Source organism: Rhinatrema bivittatum, chromosome 18 (assembly GCF_901001135.1).
Source record: "Rhinatrema bivittatum chromosome 18, aRhiBiv1.1, whole genome shotgun sequence".
NCBI classification, from domain to species: Eukaryota; Metazoa; Chordata; class Amphibia; order Gymnophiona; family Rhinatrematidae; genus Rhinatrema; species Rhinatrema bivittatum.
In genome coordinates, this window is record NC_042632.1 from 16,932,420 (window position 1) to 16,949,390 (window position 16,971).

A 16,971-nucleotide genomic window follows, 5' to 3' on the forward strand; every position below is an offset into this window, starting at 1 on the left:
CGTAATCCCCAGAGTCTGAATTTAAGCGCTACGGCAAATTCTAATGCAACAAACTGAATGCCAAAAGTGCTCACAATATATATTGTCACTGATATCTGACCTATGATTAAAAATAAGGCAGAGTCATAAAACCCTTATTAATTAATTAATTAATTAATTCATTCATTCATTAGCCCTTGTTAATTGTAACTGCTTCTCTTCATCACGTTATTTATGTTTTTTGGTTGTATTATCCGCACCCCTGTTTTCTGTAAACCGACATGATGTGAACGAGTTCATGAATGCCGGTATAAAAAAACCTTAAATAAATAAATAAATAAATAAATAAAGCAACCTTGCTCCCACAATGAAGCCTATTATGACTGGTCAACTTTAAAAAAAAGTGTCTTTCATATATTGTGAGCACTTTTGGCATTCAGTTTGTTACATTACAATTACTTACATCTTTATTAGCAGACGTATTATTCACTAAAAACCACTGAAGATTTATGATGTTTAAGTGAAAGTGTAATATAGAATATTTACCGCCTTGTGATATTGTCTTACACCGATATTGACAGATAAAACTGCTGAAGTTTTGCGGTGTTGAAGTGGAGTCTAGTATAGATCATTACTATCTTATGATACCTGCGAGGCATACTGAAAGTGCTGGATATGCTTTTGTGAAGGCGAATCGGGTGGTTAAATATCAACTTTGTGATTCTATATTTGAGAAGTGGGCAAATTGTGTTCTAATTGCAAGCCAGAGATATTGGCAGCTTTATGAAAATTTGGATCTGGATTATATAATATTTATATATGCACTTGTATTATGTAAACTGTTTCAATATTTGTAATAACTTTTATAGATGGGTACTGATGTCTGTAAGCTGTGTAATTTCCCCTGATGAAGATGGCTATTGACCATTGAAACTAGGGTCCTAGTTGGGTTTTGTGTCAGCATTTTTTTTTATTGGGCTTGGGTTGGGATTTTTTAGTGAGTATACATGTCTGCTAATAAAGATGTAAGTAATTGTAGTGCTCTTTCTTTCCTCAGGCAGCAAATCAGGAACAGTGGCCAATTTGACTTTTTTCACAGTTTTTTGTTGTTCACACTTAAAACCTACTAAAATGACAGAAAGTCACTTTTCTCCATACGAACTTCAAATTTCACTCCTTGCACATCCTTGGGCCTCTGTTCGGGCACCATCTTTATGTAGCCCCCTCTTCTGGTAGTTAGGCCTGGAAGGCAGAAGTCATTCAGGGCCCCAAGGCTAACTCCTCTCTTTTTCTGTTCCAGGGGTGTCAGGTTTTTTTTTCCAACAGGAGAGGAATATTCCTCCAAGAGCTAAGGTGTGTGTGGGGATGATTCTCTCTCTTTCTATCCTAGGGAGTTCTCAGTTTAGTTTCAATGTGAATACCAACAAAACACTCTGGATGCTCAGGTTGGGTGTCCAAACAAAACTTTACTGTAGTAATTCTTCGATAACAGCTTGTGGCACTTTACACATCAGTTCTTGACACAAATAGTTTGTAATCATAGTTCTCCAACTTCCCCGATCTGTGCAAGTGTCCTCTGTAGATGGGCCCAGGGCAAATATCACCCTCCTTGTCATGGAAAAGCAAGCATTCCCAGATGAGCAGAATTATAGGGATGTGCAGAGCAAAATTTTATGTTCATATTTTTTATGTCCGAAAGGGGGTCCCACTTGCGGCCAATATGGACATAAAAAAAATCCAATGAGTTGGGTATATGTACATATGTGCAAAAAAAAAATTTAAACCCCCTCACCCTCCTTAATCCCCCCCCCAGACTTACCACAACTCCCTGGTGATCGAGCGAGGAGTGAGGACGTCATTTCTGCAATCCTTGGCGAGAAGCATGTGACGTCGGTGGCACGTCGAGTGACGCGGCATCACGTGATTCCCGGCTCGTTCGCGCCGGACGGCTCGTTCGGCCCAAAAAGAACTTTTGGCCAGCTTGGGGGGGCCTCCTGACCCCCCCAAGCTGGCCAAAAGTTCTTTTTGGGCCGAACGAGCCGTCCGGCGCGAACGAGCCGGGAATCACGTGACGCCGGCGTCACTCGACGTGCCGCCGACGTCACATGCTTCTCGCCAAGGATTGCAGAAACGGCGTCCTCACTCCTCGCTCCATCACCAGGGAGTTGTGGTAAGTCAGGGGGGGGATTAAGGAGGGTGAGGGGGTTTATATTTTTATTTTGGCTCAACAATCGCGATTTCCCACATATCGAACATATCTATGTTCGATATGTGGGAAATCCGATCGTTTATGTCGAATCAATTTTTTAAGTAAAAAAAAAATATGAGTTGCGTTTTACTAATGCGGTCAATCCGAATGCACACCCCTACAGAATTATACTAATGTGGGCAGGAATCCCCTTCCAAAAACTGGCAGAAAAAACAAGGCCTCAAACACTGCATCTTAGATGACACACACAATCTTTCAGATGAACAAGCCAGGCAACTAGCAACAATCAGATCCTCCAAATTTCCCTCTCTTCGGTAGGATGGGTGGCAATAAAAATCCTGTTTCCAAAAATACAAAACAATTTCATCACTCAAAAGTCCAAACACTAGAATTATCTTGCAGCAGGTCACCACCACCAGCCGCCCATCTCACACTGAGGGCTGGAGTGGGCAGTCTTCTCTACCCTGGCCACCCCAGAAAAAAAAGACTTCCATGTAGTCCCTTTCCCAGACCAAGAACCAGGAGTCTCGCAGGCACTCCAAAATCAGCAAAAAGAGCTTAGAAAAATAACATTGGAGGCTGCCAAACTCTACATGTTGTGGGCTGAAAGGGGTTTTACCTCCCACCTATCGTGGGCTGCAGCCAGTGAAGACTGGCCTTAGGAGTAGGTCAAACCTGTAAACTAGGAAAGCTCCTACTTTCTCACAACTCTAAAACAAAATTGCGCTGCCACACAGATTTATGATCTAACCATTCCAGCAAACTCACTGAAGGTGCTGTTCTACCGCCTCTCTTAAAAGATTTAGGTCTTAGGGATATTCAGTAGTGATCCTAAGGGGTCACCACACAGAGATTTATTTATTTAAAAAATATCTATACCATTATCTCCGACTCAATGAGGTTGCCCAAAGCAGTGAACCAATTCTGCATAAAAGTTATATTCTGTAAATTTCTTTAGAATACATTTGTCAAACAATTCAAGGAACCTGAAAATGTTCAAAGTTTTGTTGTATCATTTTTTTGAAGCAAAAGCTAACATGGATCCAAAAATACTCTTAGAATTTTCAGAAAATTAGAAGCATATTTTGTTGGTTCATCTGAATTTCCTGAAAGCTGGACGTGAACTTTAGGATCTGTTTAGCTGTGGAGGAGTAGCCTAATGGTTAGAACAGCAGGCCATGAGCCAGGGTTCAAATCCTGCTGCTGCTCCTTGTGACCTTGGACGAGGCACTTCACCCTCTATTGCAGAGCCACAAATGGGCCAGGTTTTCAGGATTCCCACAATGAATATGCATGAAATAGATTTGCATTCATTCATTGTGGGTATCCTGAAAACCTGGCCTGTCTGTGACTCAAGGACCAGAGTTAGCCACCCCTGCTCTATCGCCTCAGATACAGACAGACTGTAAGCCTTCTGTTGATAGGAGCATACTTACAGTACCTGAATGCAATCCACTCTGAAGTGCCTGAAAGGCAGACTATAAATCACATAAACAAATACATCTAATGAATTTTCTTCAGATCTCACCTAGATTCATGGGGCAAACGTTTGGTGGATTTTTCCAGGGAATCTGGGTAAAATCCGGTATTTTTGTTGAACCCAAACCAGGCTGAAATCCGCAGTAAAATCTCTTAATCATAGGGCTCAGCCTGAGGAGTTACTTTCTCAAATGCAAATAAGCCCAGTGGAAAAGAGAAAATGAATTGGGGGGGTGGGGTTAATAGTTGATATAGTTCCAGGCTAATGGAACCAGGAAAGGAGACATCTAGCTTCCACTTGGCTTAGAGGCTATGCATCTCCATTGACTCAACAGATTTGAAAAGTTTCTTCTTCTGGTGATAGAATTTACTATTATAACCCCCAAAAGAAGAAAACATCTTTTCAATATAAAATAATTTCTTTTTTTAATTTGGGACTTTTGTTCCCTTCACAGCACCTCCAGTACCCTCCAGAGTGGAGTTAGGAGCTGCACATGCCTGCCAGATCTGTTTAATAGACTCATCAGCCAGTGCCATAGAGCAGTTGCAGTAGAAGGTCAATCATTTCTTATTTAAAAGTGAGGTTCTGTTTTTGGGGGTATACAGTGCTGCAGACCTGTGGCATTTCAACTTGAACAATTTTTGAGTCCGTCTCTTGAAATCTAAAGTTATGCTGCTGATGTTTAATTCTATACACATGTTCACAGCCTGGGGAAAATTCCATTCTTTCACTAATAATAATAATTTAGAAGTTGCTGTCGAATAGATAGATGATAACACAGACAATGAGTGTTTACAGATAACACAAATAACTGAGATTTCACCGTGGTCATTAAAAACAAAGAAATGACCAAGGGCAGGGTCACTGGTCTCCTGTGATTTCACAGCTGCAAAAAAGCCCCAAAATCTGTCCCTTGCCTCTGAATTGGCTGGTCCCTGTAGAGGAGACTGGGGATCAAATCATGTTTACGAGGCAGGGGCTGGACTGAGCCAATTAGAAGGAGGAGGAAATGAGCTGCATCTACCAACTCTGCCACTTTGCACTGCACTATTCAAAGCAGCAGTCAGGTCCTGGGAGACATAGGAGGAGAATGTGGCCAGAGATGCTGCAGCTCCCTTCCTTCTACTGGCCCAGTCAGCACAGGAGATGTTAAGGGATTGGCAGGGTAAAGAGGGACTGGGGGATGGCGATGTGTGTATGAAAGAGGGACCTTGGGGCTGGAAAATGTGTATTTGTGTATGTGGCACACCTACTGGGTCTGGCCACTAGATGCCACTATCCCTGTCCTTAGAACATACTTATGAAACCCACCTCCCAAGGGAGATGGAGGTTAATGAGCATACTACAATTTAAATGAACTGCAGCAGAGAGAAAAAAGGAAGACAATGCAGCTATGTAACAGGAAACAGGAAACAGCTCAGGAAACCCAGAATGTGAAGGTGCTTAAATGACCATTGAATAGATGAGTCAGGTAGGAGATTTGCATGTCACAGCCCCCCTGGACTACTGGTGATGACTTGCAGTGAAATATCACTTTAAATCCAAAGATAGCAAAATCCTAATTACAGAACTATGACTGGAAAAGTCCTACATTGGAGAATTCTGAATGATAGAGGGATTTATGAGAGAAATGTACTAAAAAACAGCCCTAGGAAGCAAACAGATTCTCACCTTGGCTAATAAGGGGAGTCAGACCATTGGCTTCCCACTCCTCAGACAACAGATAAAAAGGCAGGTAGGATGGAAGAGTGTGCATGCATTCTCTTTCCATGGTCCTGCCTGGGTCTTGTCCTTTTGGCTGAGAGAAGGTAATGAATCCAGGCGGGTAACAGCAAATGACTAAAATCACTGAAAGCTGAAACTATGGAGGGCCTGGATCACTGAATCCTAAACAAGCCATGAGCCTAGTGGAGCTGCAAACCCAAGCCAGGAAAAATCCTCCTACCAAGGGAGAAGAATTGAAGGACAGCAGCAGATCTGGAGGTGGAGCGGTCCAGCAGAAGGAAGAGGACCCCAGTGGCAGATTGAGTGGTCCCTCTGGAGGGTGTGGACTTCAGCAACAGATTGGGAGGTGACCCTGGGTCCCCCTTGAGCAAGGGGACTCGTGGTAGATCAAGCAATCCCTCAGGAGGGAATGGACCCCAGTGGCAGATCCAGTGGTCCCCCAGGAGGCTATGGACCCCAGCAGCAGATCGAATGGTCCCCCAAGAAGAAGGGGACCCCAGAGGCAGGTCCAGAAGTGCATTTGGGTTCCACAGGAGGACATGACCCCAGAAACAAAATGGGAGGCAGAGTCAGGTCCCCAGGAGGACGTGAACCCCAGCATTGCCATGGACCTTTTAGCAGAGCGGAAGCAGCATCGAGGAGATTGCCGCAGTTTAGATATAACAGACCCACCAGGCCAACACTGCCCACCAGCCCAGTTGCATCTTTTACATGGATGAGACTTGGGGGAAAAAAGGGGAAGGATAATAATAACACTTGATTAAGCAGGAACTCAAGAGGTCCCTTCTATTTTATATGGTGGTGTATATAATTGTGTGGCCTGAGACTATTAGCCACGAGTAAATAAGGGTGCTGATTGACATCCTATTAGTGATGTACATAGTCATGTAGAAATGTATATACTTATATAGTCTAATAAACCTGTATATGTTTGTACATACTACCAGCCTTGTTCACAGACCTATTTGTTTCCTGTGGTGAAGGGAGGGAAATCCCACCTACTATCACCTTCTTCCCCAGGTGGAGGCATTAGGCGCCAAGAACGTAAGGACCAATGGAGTCTGCCCCGGGGGGGGGGGGGGGGGGGGCTCCTGCCAGGTCAGTCCCAGACCCAGGAATGCCCCATGAGGTAAGTGGTCAAGGGGACGTTACACTTAGTAGGAGCCATCCATCCTTTCAGGCCCTACCACCAGGAGGCTTTTGATTGGGTGACTCAATGTTATTTAGCGCAGCCATTTTAACACTCGGGAGGGTTCAGTTAGAGAGAGCAGCTGCAGAGTAAACTTATTTTTTCCACACTCTGATAGGGCCTCCCAGCCTTGCCCAAAAAAGAGTTTTCTTTTAGAAGAGATACCTCCCTGCACTCCTTGCCGGAGGGACCTTATAATTTACAGTGAAATGGATTTTTAAGCCTGATACCCCTTTGGAGCAAGGGGCTCTCTTCAGGGCACCAAAGACCCATGAGCCTACTCTACTCCCTAGGTAGGCAAGCACCATTGATGGATCCTGCTGCGAGAGGCAGTGAGGGCAGAGAAGCTCTCCAGATTAAGACAAAGTATTTTTTGGAACTAGAGTAGTGGGGAGGTTTTTGGATCCCCCTTTTCCCCACTGGGATTTCAGTGCAGGATTAATAGCCAGGTCCCTGATTTTTCCACAACAGAAATCACCAGAAGTAACAGCTAAGGAAAATGAACAACTGAATCAAAGGAAGGAAGAGCAAGAGAAGAAGATCCCATCCAAATGTCTACCTAAGCAATCTTGACAGGCTGGGTGTCCACATGAAAGAAGATCTCTAAAGGTAGGATTTTTACAGTTAAAAGGGAATCCTCATACTAAGATTCCATGGGACAGCCGCTGGGAGAGTTATGCGAATTTAAAATCACCATGGGCTCTTCCCAGAGGTCTGTAATAAGGACACCTACCTACACAGAAAAAAAACATGTAACTACAGTGAGATGTACATTCATCTTTTTGGACAAATGGACTTTATTTAACTTTATGAATCATTAAACTTTTTAACATCCAGACCTGGTCCTGTCTAATTATTCTTGCAGCCCCTCACTCCATGAGAAGCACTTAAAGTACAACACACACATTGGAAACGTTCTTTCATTGTCTGGGCCATAAGCGAGAGCTTCCCCCATAAAAAGAGTCCCCCTCAGGGATTAAGAATCAGCTTGGGAGTGAACAGTTAGCCGGAGCAACCCCAGAAGACATAAATAAGATTGTGTGCCCTTGGGACTTAAAACACTCCACTAAGGGTTACATGTATGTGAAAGGGGCTGAAGGATGAGTACGTGTATGAATGGAAAACTGTGGGATGAAGCGTGAAATAGCCCCATTATTGAAGGTGGGCCCGTGAACTCCTATGAGGAGACACATAAAACTCCCAAAAGAGCAAATTCAATTATACAGACACAAAGCAAGGAAAGACCACTATTATATTTTTATTATGCAAAATAAATTAACATTATATCCTATGCACATCTTTTTACTGCTATTTATGGGTAACCTCTGTTAAAGAGGGTTGCAATATTCTGGTCACCAATGACACAGATGGTGAATAAAACCAAGAAATAACCACCTAATAAAGTGGGAAAATGTGAGAGGTCTTCATGAAGATAGCTGAGCAACCCGAAATGGCATTGTATCTATTGCTTGAAAAGTCAATGTCAGGGCTCACACGCAATGGAAGCTTAATCATGGTTCTCAAACTAACCCTTACCTTTCTTTTCAACCACAAATCAAATCTATAATCAGAGCAGGTTTCTATAAATTACGTATATTAGCAGGTCTATGTCATCTCTTACGTTATCAGGATTTCCCCATTTTTGTCCATGCGATTATCTTCCCCCATATTGACTATTGCAATAGTTTTTATTTTGGTCTTCCCATTAATTCTTTATATTCACTACAATTGCTTCTTAACTCTGCCACTAGATTGATCACTGGTGATAAATGTAATGATCATATCATTCCTGTACTTGAAAAGTTAAAGTGGTTACCAATCCAGCAATGAATTCAATATAAAATTGGCATGACTATCTTTAAGTTGTTAAGTGCAGATTCTTGTTCATGGGCAAATACTCTGTTAAAAATATGTAAACCATCTCAGAACTGAGATCTTCTCAACGGGGATTCCTGGATATTCCATCTGTTCGTCATGCCCAGCTCTCGATTACAAGAGACTCTGCTTTTTCGGTTGCAGAGTCCCATTTTTTTGAATTCTTTACTGATGGAACTACGGTTACAAGACAGCTAAAAAAATTTAGACTTCTTTTATTGAAGCAGATGTTTTTTTGATAACGGTTTGTCAGACTTCTTTTATTAGGTTTTGCAGCCTGTGAATTTTTATGTTGGCTTGAGTACTTAGTTTTTATTTGTTTTATGTTCTTATCTTGTTATTGATGTTTTTATTTGTGTTTTTATTATGAATGTCTTTCAAATTGTAAATCACTTAAGCCTTTTTTGTGTTAAGCGATTAACAAATTTATTAAATGAAATGAAACTACTCAATTTTTTGGAATTATTTTTATGTTTTTATGTGTAAGTATGAAACACAACATCCAATGTGATAAATGCAAATTAACTTGACTGGGAATTCGTTTGAAAAGCGTTGAACATCACAATTTATTGAACAATCCAGCCTGATGTGACTCACATTTCGTGTGCCTTCTTCAGGGCCAGGAATTATGTTAAAAAAATAATAGCATTTCTAAAAAATAAATAAATAAAACGTGAATTAAAGCATAGTGTATTTAGTGGAAATTTTAAAAATACTTTCATCCAAATACCTGCTCACATATCAAGTCCACAGCGTCATCCCACTTCTCTTAGCAAGGCAGGACGTCAGTTTTAATAAATAGTTCAGCTGAGTCACATGTTCATGAAACGTCATAGATAAAGTTTCATTCACAAAAAACATGAACAAGAAAACAGCATTCACAACCAAAGATCATATAAGAGAGTATCAATCAATTTCTTAATTTAAACTATTAGGAAAAACAACATTTAAATAAAAAATCCAGCGTTGTTTTTTTTTGATTGAGTAAACAAAAGGGCAGGGACATTGAATAATATAAATGACATTACTGGATTCACAGGTAGTATGAAATGTCAAATGAATGACAAAATGTGAAGTAGAATATGTTCAAGTGTCACCGGAAAATGATGATATTCGCAAATCACAGTGACCCACAAGGGTAGTGTCCCAAATTCAGATTTACCAATGATGCATTGTCAGGCTCAGGAAGAGCAGCACAAACCACATAGTCTCTAATGTTAGCCCCATGAGTATATGAGGAGGGTTTTGAAAAACATGGTGCAAAGAGAGAACATGCCAGTGAAGTTTAATGCAATTCACAAAAAAGACGCTTTGTTAGAAAATGTCACAACACATACAGTAGAAATATCTTTACCTTTGTCACAATATTGAAGAAGAGAACTATGAATAGAACACAGTATGCATTTCTTACAGTAGAATAGGGATATCCTCTTTCAAAAAATCACATAGCCTACCCATATGCATGTAATTTGAAATCAGCAAGAGTAGAACAAGTGCAATGAATCCTAAAAAATTGGCTTACAGGTAGACCAGCCTTAAAACCTCCTAGATGCAAACTATGATAATGTAAAAGATTATTCCTGTTCCTGTTGATGGATTCCTGTTGATGGATTTCCTGTAAACACTGGTGTGGATGGAATCACTCCCCTTGGACATCTCAATATCCAAAAAGGGAAATTTGTGAAAATCATAAGAAATGGTGAACTGAAGTCAAGGATCCAGATAATTAATCCATCAATGAAAAACAAGCTCAGAAATGGAATCTTTCCAAATAAAAAAATAGATCATTGATATATCTCGTCCAGATGATGACCTTATTTTTGAAGGTGTCAGAAGGATAAATATATCTGGATTCAAAAACATCCATAACCAAATTAGCAATGGAAGGGGCCGCCACAGAACCCATAGCAATGCCATGTATTTGTTAAAATAATTGGTCCTGAAAATAAAAATAGTTATTTTTGAGTACCAACTGAGAAACAGCATCAAAAAGGATGTAGGAATCCTACATGAGTCAGATTGGTTGTTCAAAATTTTAGCAAGAACATCCAAAGCATGAGAGTGGAAAACGGTATATAGAGAGATCACATCCAAGGAGACCAAAAGGCAATCACATGGCCACGAAGACAAATTATCTATTCTTAAGTTCTTGAGTGGTTTCTTGGACATACGATCTCATTTGACAAACATATGGATGAAGAAATCTATAAAAAAAAAATGGCTAAAAATGGTCCCATTGTTGGAAACTATAGGTCTTAAACGAGGATTGAGTAATGTTTTATGAACCTTAGGAAGCCCATAAATCACCAGAAACCTTGGATGTTTTTGTAACTAAAAAAGAATGTTCATTTGATGTCAAAAAGAGTGTTGCTTCAACAGATGATAATTCACGGATATGGTCCACTGCCTGTCACTGGATCCTCTTGACCACTGCCTGCCTCCGGATATGTCAGATCTCTGTCTGCCTACCCAGCTATTCTATGATGACTTTGTAGGCCATCAGCAGAGGCCCCCACCTAAGACTTTTCAGCTCTAGTACCCAAAGGCTCAACCCGAAGGGAACGAGGGCTGGTATAGGTGAAGCTCCAGCTGGGCCTCTGCTTCATCTGGCAAATCCTGCCTTGTCCAAGGGTTCATGAATCCAATGAGAAGACTATTCATGAGGCGCTAGCAAAACTAAAAATATATAAAGGAATGAGACCAGACAGAATACATCTGAGGATGTTAAGGGAACTTAGGGAAGTTCTTGTAGCTCCACTAAGAGTTAAGAGTGGGTCCAAAGGAGTGGAGTGTGGAGACAAGCAGTTATGGTTCATAATAATGGAAGTAAGGAGGAGTCTGAGAACTATAGTCTAGATAGATTGACCTTAATAGTGAATAAATTAATGGAATTGCTGTTAAAATAGAGAGAGTGCAGTTTCTGAAATCCAGTATAATCAGTTTCCTTGGATGATCAGTGAGTTAAATTAGAGAGAGTGTTAGATGTAGGTGTGACGGGGCTACCCCAGTTACTAACATAATCTCTACATGATTTTGCTATCTAGGGCAGTAGAAGGGGTTTTGATATTTTTTATTCCTCCTATTGCTATAACCCCACCTTTTGGGGGAATAGGCTTATTGAGTATAAATTCTTAAGGAGCATGCCTAGTGCTTCATTGCGAAGGTAACAGAGGAAGAGTTGGTCAGGACCTAAGGAGTGGGAGATAAAGGAAGAGTTAGGAGCTGAAACCTTTCCCAGGATTTCAGAGAAGAGAGGATTGAAGAGCATAAGATTTTCCCAAGATCTCAAAGTAAGGTGGTTGAATTTCTAGATATTCCTTCTGGATCTCACAGAATTCAAAATTCAAAAAAAAAATTCAAGCATTTTTGCATAGAGGTTTTTGAAGAAGAATTTTGTGAGAAGATTTTTTGGATTTTGACTAACCAGTGCCGGAAGGAAAAGCATACTTCCAGCATCCGAAAGAACTGGGACAGAAATCTTTTGACCCATTTGACTAAACAGATTGGCTGAAGAGAAGGATGTAGACTTTTGAGCCACTAATTCAAGAGACTTGTGTTTTTGAAAGTTGACTTGTTGAAACCCTCTTTTGGATATTTTGCTTGGGGATATTTTTTCAGACCAGTTCATGCCTGAACTGGAACTACACTCTAGTTATCCCACTCTCACTGGTGAGGATATTTTTAGTCAAGATGAAGGTGCAAGAGCAAAAAGGACGGACAGAGAAGCCGTTTGTTTTTCTTTGATCTTTGGCTATACATTGATTCTTATTTTTGTCATCTTGACCTGGATCCTCTTCTTTAAGTTACAGATAAGACTCTCTTTTATTTAGACACCAACTACAGACTCAGTGTTTTCATTGAGTTTTACTCACATAGACTTACCAGGATGGATGGACCCTTTTGTGATTTCTGGTTTCTCCATGTGGTGATAATTTTGGCTTCCCGGCTTCTATTTTTCACTGTTTGGCACTTTCTGGAAATTATCAATATAGAGTGTGAAGTGGTCACGGAAACAGTGGTGGATAGCGCCAGGGGCCTTGGAAGAGAAATCTTCCCTGTCCAGACCTGAATCCAGAACCGTAGCACTGTTAGTAGAGGAAAAAGCACCAACCTCTGGGGATTGGCTACATAGAGTAGTTGGATTTCAGCAAGGCCTTTGATATGGTTCCATATAGATAACTTATAAACAAACTGATTGCCCTGGATAAGGGTCCTAAGATGGCTGACTGGGTTAGAAACTGGATGAGGTAGCAAAGGGTATTGCTGTTCATCCTGAGGGAAGAGTGGTTACCAGTGGTATGTCAGAGGATCTGTTCAACATATTTGTAAGTGATATTGTGGAAGATTTATCAGGAAAGGTTTGCCTTCTTGCACAGGATAGATACCCTGCTACAGGATAGATACCCTGAAATGTGTGGAAAACATGAAGAAGGTTCTAGTGAAGTTTGAGGATTGGTCTAAAATCTGACAGCTAAGATTTAATGCTAAAAAATGCAAGGTCATGCATTTGGGTTACAAAAATCCCAAGAGAACAGTTCAGTATAGGGGGTGATGTTCTTCTTTACACAAAACAAGAGCGGGATCTTGGATCGATCATATCTGATGATCTTAAGGTTGCCTAGCAGGTAGATAAGGCAACAGCAAAAGCCTAAAGGACGTTTGGGTGCATGTGTAAATGAATAGCCAGCAGGAAAAAGGAAGGTGATATTGCATCTGTATAAGTCCCTGGTGAGACCTCACTTGGAATACTATGTACAATTCTGGAGACCGCACCTTCAAAAGGATATAAAATGAATACAGTCAGGCCAGAGGGCAGCTACTAAAATAGTCAATGGTCATCATCATAAAGCATATGGGGGGGCAGACTTAAAGATCTAAACATTTGCACTCTGGAAGAAAGCAGAGAAAAGGGAGATATGATAGAGACATTTAAATAGCTTAGAGAAACGAATGCATAGGAACTGGGTCTCTTTCAATGGAACATAAGAAATTGCCATGCTGGGTCAGACCAAGGGTCCATCAAGCCCAGCATCCTATTTCCAACAGAGGCCAAACCAGAACCTGGCAAGTACCCAAATGTTGCGATCCCCCCTGCTGCTGCGCTGCAGGAGGTCTCTTACCTTCCTCCAGAGGCCGCTCTGAAGCCTGGGCCTCGCCTGCGCATCATCCAGGACTTGCTCCAGGGCCTGAGAGGCCTAGCTGCTCCTGAGGCATGCCTGTGGCTGGCAAGCCTCAGCGTTTGGACTTCCTGTTTGGCGACGCCCTTCTCCTAGGGGCTGGCCCGCAGCTCTCCACCTGACTTATAGGACCAGCGGTGGGCGGTCCTGACTAACTCCTCCCAGGGAGTCGCCTGCAACCTCCAGTATTTAAGGACTTGCTTGTCAGTTCCTCAGGGCCTTCAATCAGGCCTTACAGTCGGCTGTAACCGTGCTGATCCAGGTCTTCCATGGTTCCTTGTCCAGTGTCTTTGCCTGATGTCCGCTCCTGTTTCTGCCAGCCGTAAGGACTTCGGATGTGAGTATCCCAGCATCGGAGTTCCTGTGCGCCTGGGTCTTCCCCGCACCCTCCTTCTCAGCGTGGTCCACGACCAGCCTTCCTGGGCTGAGTAGGGCGCGTCTGGGACAGGGTGGTCCGCGACTCAGTCCCACGGGCGGGCTGAGTAGGGCGCCCTGATGGACAGTGCAATGTTCCCGTCCAGCCTTGTCTCCAGAGTCTGCCTCAGCCCTTGCCCGGATGTCTTCCTGTCTCTGCCTTGACCTGGTTCCTGAGCCTTCTGTCCTGTTGGGCCCTGGAGTGGCCAACAGGAGGGATTCGTCCCACGGGCTCTTGAGCTTCTGCCAGCCGAGGGGGCTTCGGATGTGAGTATCCCAGCATCGGAGTTCCTGCTCGCCTGGACCTTTCCTGTGTCTCGCTTCAGCCCTTGCCCTGATGTCTCCGTCTTGCTTCAGCCTGCTTCTGCCCCGTCTGATGTCTTCAGTTTAAGGACTCTGTCTGCCCTCGCCTCTGTCCGGCCTGCTGCCCATTGCCGTTCCCTGCGGCGGGTCCGAAAGGGCCGGGAACAGTCGGAGGACCGTTCATTAGTCAACTTCCCCGTGTTGGCTACCATGGGCATGCAGGTCCGGCTGAGGGTCGGACTCCCTGCTTCCGTTCCTGCCTGCCTGGCTCACCATGCCTGCTCAGCTCACCTCCCACGGTGTGGCCTTGGGCTCCTCCTGGGGTCCTGCCGTGGCCCAAGGGCTCACCACCCGCCCGAGACGACCGCGCCCGCGCGCGCTCGTAACACCAAACACCAAGAAGATCCCATGCTATTGTTGCCAGTAATAGCAGAGGCCATTCCCTAAGACAACTTGATTAATAGCAGTTAATGGACTTCTCCAATAACTTATCCAAACCTTTTTTCAACCCAGCTACACTAACTGCACCAACCACATCCTCTGGCAACAAATTCCAGAGCGTAATTGTGCATTGAGTGAAAAATAATTTTCTCTGATTAGTCTTAAAACTGCTACTTGCTAACTTCATGGAGTGCCCCTAGTCCTTCTATTATCCAAAAGTGTAAATAACCGATTCACATCTACTCATTCAAGACCTCTGTTCTGTTTGGAGTTAACAGTCTGCTTGGGAGTTAGCAATCTGTTCTGAAACCGCTATCTGATGGGAGGAGCAATCAGATAGGAGTTAGCATTGTGTAGTAATTAGGAGAGTTGTGGGTGGATCCTTGGACCGGTGGCAGATGACCACATCCCTCAGGGAAGACCCCAAGAGGGACCACTGGTCAGGCTCAGAATATGGAGACAGACACACACTAGTTCTTTTATTAGACAGTATACTGAACCACCAGAGGTGGCAGTAGTGAGCTGGAGTGCCCGGGTGGGCTGTAGTCCCTCAGAAGCTGGAACAGCAATCCCTGGAGGCTGAGCTGTAGAGAAACTGAAATATAGTGAGTAGGCAAGGTAAGCAGAGTTCATGTACCGAACCAGATGGTAGACTCACACAATGTCTCATAGAAGCCTAGGAGCTGGAAAGTATAGGCCCTCGAGGAGCGAGTACCTGGTTCCAGGGAAAGCTCTGAGAAAGCGATGGTAACTCACAGATGTAGTAGGCAGTGCTGACTTCCAGGCGGAAGTGAATTCGAAGAAGTCCGGGAACAAGGACCCTCGAGGAGTGAGTACCGGTTCCAGACTGCAATCTACAAAGAAAGAGAGAGAGCGAGGTCCCCGAGGAGCGGGTACCCCTGATTAGTCCAAGGAGGCAGTGTAGCGTAGATAGAGAAAATCCTTATCTGTAACCTTATCCTTGCTAACTCAATCTGTTAGCAAATTCTAAGACCTTAAATATCTGTTGTGGGTGACGTTATCTTCGGGGGATGCCCCCGAGATTTGCGCCATTGCCAGTACTTCAGTCGGGGCCGTGCCACGCACGTGCCCCTAGGCCTCCAGGAAACATGGCGGTCAGCAGCATGGAGCCGGTCAGGGGACACTGGAGGACCTCGGCAGAGAAACGCCACGGCAGCCAATCTTCCCGCGGGTGAAGAGAGAGGCGCCAGAGGTGAGGAGGGCAGAGAGAGGGCGTCGGGAATCGATGGACACAACAACCTCTCATGATTTTAAAGACCTCTATCATATCCCCCCTCAGCTGTCTCTTCTCCAAGTTGAACAGCCCTAACCTCTTCAGCCTTTCCTCATAGGGGAGCTGTTCCATTCCCTTTATCATTTTGGTTGCCCTTCTCTGTACCTTCTCCATCGCAATTATATCTTTTTTGAGATGCTGCGACCAAAATTGTACACAGTATTAAGGTTGTGGTCTCACCATGGAGCGATACAGATGCATTATGACATTTTCCATTTTATTAACCATTCCCTTCCTAATAATTCCTAACATTCTGTTTGCTTTTTTGACTGCTGCAGCACTCTGAGCTGATGATTTCAAAGTATTATCCACTATGATGCCTTGATCTTTTTTTCTAGGTGGTAGCTCCTAATATGGAATCTAACATCGTGTAACTACAGCAAGGGTTATTTTTCCATTTGGATGCCCAATCTTCCAGTCTCGCAAGGTTCTCTTGTAATGTATTAGAATAAACTTGTGATTTAACTACTCTGAATAATTTTGTATCATCTGCAAATTTGATAACCTCACTCGTCGTATTCATTTATAAATATATTGAAAAGCACCCTTACAAGTACAGATCCCTGAGGCACTCCACTGTTTACCCTTTTCCCCTGAGAAAATTGACCATTTAATCCTACTCTCTGTTTCCTGTCTTTTAACCAGTTTGTAATCCATGAAAGGACATCGCCTCCTATCCCATGACTTTTTAGTTTTCTTAGAAGCCTCTCCTGTGGGACTTTGTCAAACGCCTTCTGAAAATCCAAATACTCTACACCTACTGGTTCACCTTTATCCATATGTTTATTAAGCCCTTCAAAAAAATGAAGCAGATTTGTTAGGCAAGACTTCCCTTGGGTAAATCCATGTTGATTGTGTTCCATTAAACTATGTCTTTCTATATGC

The 16,971-nt window shown here is 43.0% G+C and overlaps 1 protein-coding gene across 1 annotated transcript in view; it reads left to right on the forward strand.

Moving 5' to 3' along the window:
• The window catches only part of LOC115080078 (rho GTPase-activating protein 7-like), a 249,532-nt gene that overhangs the window by 13,085 nt on the left and 219,476 nt on the right, over positions 1-16,971 (forward strand). The window lies entirely within an intron of this gene.